Here is an 8,623-nt window from a genome sequence, read left to right on the forward strand (position 1 = left end):
CTTCCTTCCTTCCTTCCTTCCTTCCTTCCTTTCTTCCTTCCTTCCTTTCTTTCTTTCTTTCTTTCTTTCTTTCTTTCTTTCTTTCTTTCTTTCTTCTTTTTTAAGCCAGCTTTGACTGACTAGTGGTGCCTTCTTATAAATCTGTGATACCTACGGATTGTCAAATTTGATCTAGAGTCTTTTGGAAGTAGTTTAATGTTTAATTAGTCATGTCACTATGGATCCACTAATGAAGGCCGTATATCTGTTATCCGTGTTATATTCGACAGTGTGGATGGCTAGCAGGAAACACACCAGTTCATTAGGATGTAAGGTGATTTTTTTCCCCACCAATTTTAGAGTGCCATAGTCTTCAAAATTCTATGTATAGAATATGGCACCCATGGAAAATGGTGACACTCTTCATAAAATAAAAACATATTTGCAGGGAAAAAAAAGAGGTACAGTGGTCAGATCGTTGTGTTCCTCCTGGTTGTAGATTCCGAGCGTACAACATTTTCTCTGCCCCTCACAGGTTTTCCCATCATGGACGCTCCTCTCTGTTCTGGCTTGCGTACTAGGAACCCTCGAGGGGGCTGATATTAATATGAGGGGAGAAAAAGAGGCTTGCGATAAAGCAGGAGCAAAGGAAGAAAGTGCAGCCACCAGGGAAGAAACATATACTTGGATGAGGACAAGCATCCCACAAATCCAAAACCACAGAGCTGATGCTGCCCCAGAGCTGAAGCTTCCTAAGTCCAGTGCAATATATTCTGAACAAAGCAACATGGATTCACAACAAAGGATGTCCCACAAGAGCCAGCTGGGAGGAAGGCACTCAATTTGGGTTTATAAGCTCAAGGGGGAGGGGGGGGGGAGAAAAGAAAAAAATGTCAGAATTGGAATTACGAACAGGATCCTTAGATGCTATTTTAGAGAGTACAGATACTATCCCCCAAGCCCCCTGTGACCTTCATTTTTATACAGCAGCAATATGACAGAAAGCTCCAGAAACTGGAAGACTTTGGATTCAGCTAATATCTCTCTTGGTTTCTTGGATTGTCCACGATTCATTGAAAAGGAAATATGAAGAACTGAATTAGGAAACATCAAGCTGGTGGGATGTGCATCAGAAGGGATGGCGGTCTAAACAACTGTGAAGTTCCATGATGCTGAGGGCTGAGGAGATGGTCCAACAGGGAGAGATGTTTACTGCGCAAGCCTGGTGAGACCTGACTGAGATCCCTGGAACCCATGGAAAGGTGGAAGGGAAGAACTCACTTCACAAAGTCTTCTGAGCCTTACAAGAGCACAGTGGATGTCCTCTGTCATCCATATGCACACCTGATCAGTTCTGGAAACCACAATACAGTCATAGTGAACAGGCAGAAGCCCATGGCAAGGTAGCTCAAAATGGAGCTGGTGAGGTGGATAGGGAACAGATGGTACAAATACTGTATGCTGGGCTGAAATGTTGATTTTTTTTTTTTAAAAAGAGCACTGGAGTGTGCTTACAGGACTATGATTTTTTCTCCAGCACAGATAATGAGCTGCTTAGGAGTCTGGTCAAGGAAAGCTGGGTGACAAACAGGGCAGGATGTGGAAGAATTTGGAGGAGGACCAAGGCAAGATACAGGGAAAGTGACTGAATGTAGGGAGCCAATAGGAAGCAAGATCAAGTGACTCTGGATATGAGACGCAAGGCACAGAGAATGGCTTCCTCTTCAGGGTCTTCATCAGCAAATGTACGGTGTCTGTTAGCAAGGAAGGGAAGCAGAGGACTGTCAGAGTTTGAAGAGGGAGGATCCTGCGCTCAGTTTTGTCTTCACTGACATACATATAGCTGGATATGTTCAAGTGTGTAATTCGACTTCTAAGGAGGTATTTAGGTTATAAGCATGTATTTTAGAGGTAGTTTAGGTAGCAGTTCTAGCTACTGGCCTAATGGTTTTTCCTGGGAGCATGAAGGTGACATTAAGAAATACCATGTCAGCTGAATACAGAAGAATCATTCTGCGAAGAGGTTAGAGAGGATGCCACTGAGAAGTTAGTGGCTTGTTGAAGGCATTGGTCTTGCAGAAGCCACGGCAGGCATGTTCAAAACTGAGAGCATTCACATGAACTCAATGACTGCATGTTAACTGGGTTCCAATACCTTCAGGTTCAAAGACTCCCTTCTTTCCAGGACACGCAGGGACTTACTGACTAACTGAAAGGTTTTGTTCTGATTTTAACTTCTTGTATTTTGCCCTGAAAAAGTATGATTTTAATAAAGTATATATAATACTATACCTATGAAACGATATTTTTACTCAACTGGAAGTGTTAGAAACTAAGAGAAAAATTTTAATGTGTTGTTGAATATCAAACCTGAGCTTAGGATATTAATGTATACCAATACTGTTTTCTTTGTTGCCAAGTTGAATTAACTTATTTTAAAGTACAAATTTTTTTTCAAAACAATATGAGCTGAATAGTTTATTTTTCAGCCAGAGGTTACTTAGTTCTCTATTTATTAGAATACATGTACTTATATATGAAAGTACCAAGTGTTAGTCACTTATATTTGATAAGTTTTCTAAGGCTCATTTCAACTTTTAATTTTCATATTAGTGCTTATATATAGATATATGATTATATGCACATATATGTGTATTCAGAGGAATTCTTAAGAATAATGCAAATTTTTTTCTTTTTCAGAATAAAATTTAATTTGGTAATACTATGTTTAAAGGAATAAAGTAATGTTTCATTTTCCTTTCATAAAGAACTCTTCTATTAAGACTTAAGCATTTTTTACTTGAGCCAGCTATGACATGATTATTGAACCAGAAGTTTTCCTATTTCTTCACTCACAAAAACGAATATTCTTTTCCGATGATATTCCGATAACAAGAATAAGAAATCCAATGAACACTTAAGACATCAGATAATTATTCTTTAACATTCTTGAATGAGGTAAATAAAGACACGTGAAATACCTAAGATGTTTATTAGACTAGCAAAGTTAGATGTGGAAAATATCTAATATTTTCAGATATTTCAAAGACCCATAAAACGAAAAGCAGAACCATGAGAAGAGCACAGCAGGAAGAGAGAAGGCAGGCCGGAAACCTGCTCTTCCCTGTACAAAAAATTACAGCACTTGACATCTGTATCAGTTAATATACAGTGAGATACATAATGACCGAATAATAAGAAATTAGTCAGTATTATGTTAATTTTTCATTTAATAATAATAGGTCTACTTAAAAAAACCTGATTAGGAAAAAAAATCAACTCATTGGAGAGCCATAATGCTGTCTAAAAATTTATGTAGTTTAAGACACATACTTATGAGCTATTTGATCAAATGAAAATGTGTATCTATATTTAATTCATTTTAAGCTGATGCATGGATTATATTAAGTCTATTTTCTCTAAACCTTAATATAATGTTATCTAACTTCAGGACACTGGAAGGAATTATTGGCTGTAGGTTAAGACAACAATATTTCAAGCTGTACAAGAATATTTGTAAGCTTATACTAATTTATATATTATTCTCTTCAAGGACGCTGATAAGACACAGATGAAATATAATTGTAATTAGGAAGATGCTGAACTACGAGAAAGTAAATGCGGCCATCAAGGATACCTGCTGGCTCCCAGGTAGAGTTGGTACTTAACTTACCTGCATGCTGTGCACGTACTATTTGTATTTCCAGAAACCACCATTAGTCAAGTCACTGGTGGCTAACCAATTAAACAAGTAACCAGCGTATCTCATTCCAACAAGTATACAATGGCAGTTGCTGGAGTGACTCTATAAACGGTCAGGTGGGTCAGTGTTAACATCAGCCAGCCTCAGTCTAATGCTCTACCACATGACACAGGCTGGCCAAGGGAAGAGTCAAGGGCAGCTTGAGAATGTCAAGTAGTCAAGTGCAGATGAGGTATGTGAAAAAAAACCTCAGCGGCATGGGAGAGACCTCAGGAAGGATGGGTGACCTTGCCTACACAAACAGTCCAAATACCCAACTCAATGTTTAATGGGCAGATTTAAACAAGAGCATTTATAGCAGTATTTTGAAGCCCAGGCGTCAGTTTGTTACTTATAATAAGCTCATTCCTGATATGAAGACCCAAGAGCAAAACCCCAGTTAAACCTGGAATCACTAATTGGCATTAATTGGAAGAACAGGTGAGAACGTGGTCACAGGGGAAGAAGACAAGACCCCACCACGGGAGAAAATCGGTACTGACAACAAAGAGACCAACTAAGAACATTGCGTTCATAACCAAGGTGAACCTCCTGGTACCTCTAACCCCAGAACAGGATTAATGAAGAATCCTTAAGACAGGTAAGCCGTAATTCGATGAGAAAGTGAGAGAAAGGAGAAAAAAAAGCCACAAAGATCATGAGTGGCAGTCAGTTCGAGGTCAATGAGTAGTAGGTGGAGACGCATCTTCTCTCTGGGTCTCCACTATCTGAACCCTTGAACATCAGGGGCTTAGACGGGCTTCCTGTGTAACCACGAGGAATGCAGTGAAACAAGCATGCTCCTGCCTCAGGGAAAGGTCTCCTCTGTCTGTAAGTGTTCTGTTTCTGGTAACGATGTCATCTGAAAAGGGGCAGGAGTTTTTTTTTACATCCCTCCTAATCTAAAGAGAAACATAACTACCATTATGGATTGACAACCAACACACAGGCAAACTGAGACTTCAGTGGGAACTTGGGAGCTCCGCCATGCCAGGCAAAGCCTTTTCAAAAGAGCTTTGTTTGTGCTTTTAGAGCTTGATATATTTCCTCCAGATTTCTGTGTGAATCACTGATGGGATCTAAAGGTACAGTCACTGAGGTGATCAGATCTATCTAATGTCTCTTTCTTCACTTCAGAAAAATTTCAGAAAAACTTTATACTTTGCAGATTGAATTAAATACACTTAAGTTTTAGGGAAAGCTGTCTTCACTTTTGATGTTTCTTCTTCCTTTTTTTTTTAAAACTTTTTATTCCTTCTTTGTGAATTTCACATTATGCACTCCATTCCACTCATTTTCCCACCCCCTCATACCCACCCTTGCAACCTCTCCCCAACAGAGGAAAAAAAAAAAAAGATCTCACTGTGGAAGTTGTATTGCATCACAGTGTGCCCTATAGTATACTCTTTTGCCCACACTTCTTTGCTTGCAAATGTTCCTTGCAATAGGTACTGGAACCTCACAGGGGACTCCTCTTACATATCCTGTGCTTATCCTGTGTCGTGGAGATCCTATAGTTTTGGATCTGTAGGACTAGCCCATTTCACGCACTCTAGTAGTTCATCAATGAGGTAGATGTTGGGATGGGCTAACTCAAAGCCTTGGATCTGGGCCTGAGAGGTAGCTGAGCTGAGATACAGAGCCTGTTCTCCTGAGTGTTGCAGCAGATGAGGGACGGGGTCATTTCTCCCCCTCTGTGATCCCGGGGGCAGCTTCCATAGATGGCAGAGGGTGAGAGAGGAGAGGAGGTTCTTTCTTTCTTGTCTACAGCACTATAAGCAGACAATAGGCAAGGCTGGCTCGCCCACACTCATGCCCTCAGGGTCACCTCACTGGCACCCCCTCCACCACCACCACCATCCAGGACCAGCTCTACTGTGGTGCCCAGGTGAGGAGCTAGGCTAGCTCTCCCACTATGATGACCTATGACGGCCAGCTCTCCTGCCTACCATTAATGGCAAGACGTGGGGCATGGTGGTGGTGGTGGTGGTGGTGGTGGTGGTGGTGGTGGTGGTGGTGGTGGTGATGATCTCTCCATCACCCATGTTACCATATGGCAGACAAGTTGCTGAGCAAGGTCTTCCATGCCTATGCCCTCAGGACTGGCTTGTCTGTACCAGTACCACCAGGGTCGGCTCTACTGTTCGGCCCAGCCAAGGTGCAGTGCCTACTCTTCCAAGTGCTACCGCTGGCGAGGGACAGAGACAGGACTTTGCTCTCATGACCCCAAGGCTAGGTTTCCCACCTGTTGTTGCAGGTAAGGTTAGGGGAGGAGGCTATCTTTCCCTTTTCCACTCCACTGCATGGGAGACTCCCCCATTTGTATCTTCAGGGAGGCTCACTAGCAACTCCTGCTACGTGTGGGGTCTGCTCCCTTGAGTCCTGCCCCTAGCAGGGCTCTCCTGCTCTCCTATCCCCCAGGGCCAGCTTTCCCATAATGCCCAGGTGAGGGGTGGGGCCAATTCTCCATAGCCCTCAGCTATCATATTCCCAGTGGGCAGCTCAGAACGGGACATCTGCTTGCCCTTTGGTGGTTACAGATCGCTGCTACTGAAGGGCCATGTACTCAGATGTGTCGCCCAGAGGTAACACAGGCCAGGAACACACTACCATGGTCCCAGGTGACATCACTGGCTACTCACATCAAGCTGTTCCCTACTACCCTCAAGTCTTCAGTTCTGCCTCTCCTCATTATCCCTACCTACCTCCTTCTGTTTCTTCTCATTTGTCCACCACTTGCTCCTCTTAGTGGTGACTGAGTCAGGGGTCATCTTTCGCACGGTCTGACTCCCCAGGCCTGCAAGGTGCCCCACTGGTGGTCATCTCGGGCTAGTTCTTTCTTCAGGTCCCATGGTGCCAGGTTGGTGGTCATCTTGGGCTCACTTTTTTTTTTTAAACAGGGAATGTTAAGCTGCTAATCATTCAGATGTTCACAGGTCACAATACTGAGCTTAAACATAGCCTCTCTCCTCCCTGCCACCTACTGAGGTACCTGTGACACAGCAGGCACAGCTGCAATGCTCCCGAGGCAGGCTATTTGATGTTTGTTATTTCTCTGCATTTCCTGTCTGCATAGCCGTATTTGTTCACATTCTTTTAAGGAACTCAGTGTACTCTCGGGGCACACAACTAATTCCTTTACATGGTTCATCAGCACTCATGGTGACAATCGCTTCTTTCCTTTTGGGATAAACAGGCACCAGCAGTTGTAGTGAACTGGAGGTATAATTTACTAAGCAGTATTATACTGGAAAAGAGGAGTCACTCCAGCTTCCATAGCAATGGACTTTATAAGGACAGTTTGGTTCTCCATCACACTTGGTAGGTACTGAACAAGAATGTGGAGTGTTTTACCACACTGAAACGGCTTCTGTTTAGTAGACGGCACCTCAGCAACCTTTCGTTTTGTTTAATAGTTTCTTTAACAAGATATATGACTGATATCAGCTTCTGGGAGGAAGGGTTTGTTTTCTCACACCGTTGTGAGCGTGTGTGCCGTCTATCACAGAGGGAGCAGTAAGCTTATGAGCTTCTTGCTCAGATCTAGACACATCGGGAAGCAGAAAGGAATGGACAATGGTATTCAGTTGGCGTTCCACAGCCTGGCACCCCAGCAGATAGCGTGATGATGTCTACATTCACAGTAGGGTTTCCCTGATCAGTTGATCCTCTCTGGAAGCTCCCTCAGAGACACACCCCAACGTCCTATCCATTATTATAATTATCTTATCATATGCTTATTATAACCCCACAAGGCTGACAGTGGAAATGAACTACCCACAGTGAGAAACCAAAGCCCAAAGAAACTCCATTCGCATCCAGCAACTATGCATATGGAGAAAATAGGAAACAGGGCCAGTTCTGTTTCTGCCAAGACAAATGATAGTCTCACACGACCACCCATACTTGCTAACTATCTTGTTTGGTTTCTTCAATCACCAGCTAACTTTGCACATTATTTTTCTTTTTCATATTTTAAAACACCAAGATCCATTAAGCAAGGGAAAAATCTTTTATAGGAGCTACCTAATGCTGAACTGAGTGACCACAGCAGGATCTGTAACAGGATGAAAGTGAGACATTTCAGAGAGAGGTTGGAATATAAACTGCTTTGGTGGGTGGTGTTGATGTCTGTTGTTAGTTCTGAGTCTTTGGGATAAATATCATTTCCTGGTTTGATCTATATTAAATGAATTATTATTTTTTTAAAAAAGAGAAAAGAAGAAGGAAAAAAAAAACCCCAGCCTTCCTCTGCCTCAGTCAGCCCTTGGCTCCCTTTGATTTAATTCTTCAAAACATGCCCAACTTTGAGTTTCTTTTTAAATTTCCTGTTCAAGATGATGCGTTTGGGTTGGTGTATTAGATAATCAGCAGCTTTCCTGATCTCCTCAAGTCAGTGTGCTTTGGACTTAACAGGTAACTCTAAAGAGTCTTATCACTGCTGATTTTCCTCTTGTACTCTCATTACCCACCCCCCCCCCACACACACACCATTTCAGCAAACCATAGCATTCCCATTCTTCCCAAGTCAGCTATAGACTCTTATGTTCACAGAGGATGTGCCATACATCATAAACTTTTACAGCATGTCATTTCTCATTCCTAAATCACTCTCTGGCTTATTATTTGTTTTGGATTAGATATTTTAAGAGTAGCCTTGCCCCTGGCAGTGGGGACTCACGACTTTAATCCCAGCACTCCTGAGGCAGAGGCAGGTGGAACTCTTCAGTTCAAGGCCAGCCTGCTCTATAGAGCAAGTTCCAGGAGAGAGAAACTCTCTCTGTCTCTGTCTCTGTTTCTCTGTCTCTGTCTCTCTCTCAAACAGACACACACATACACACACACATACACACACACACATACAGAGAGAGAGAGAGAGAGAGAGAGAGAGAGAGAGAGAGA

General features: G+C 42.6%; 1 protein-coding gene and 1 non-coding gene across 2 annotated transcripts in view; both read right to left on the reverse strand.

Annotated features, from left to right (window-relative positions):
• The window catches only part of Tenm3 (teneurin transmembrane protein 3), a 1,292,348-nt gene that overhangs the window by 739,482 nt on the left and 544,243 nt on the right, over positions 1-8,623 (reverse strand). The window lies entirely within an intron of this gene.
• Positions 6,624-6,754, reverse strand: LOC115031820. Its single transcript, XR_003837479.1, has one exon. It is a non-coding gene; the product is annotated as a small nucleolar RNA SNORA17 (small nucleolar RNA).

This window comes from Mus caroli, chromosome 8, assembly GCF_900094665.2.
Source record: "Mus caroli chromosome 8, CAROLI_EIJ_v1.1, whole genome shotgun sequence".
Lineage (NCBI taxonomy): Eukaryota > Metazoa > Chordata > Mammalia > Rodentia > Muridae > Mus > Mus caroli.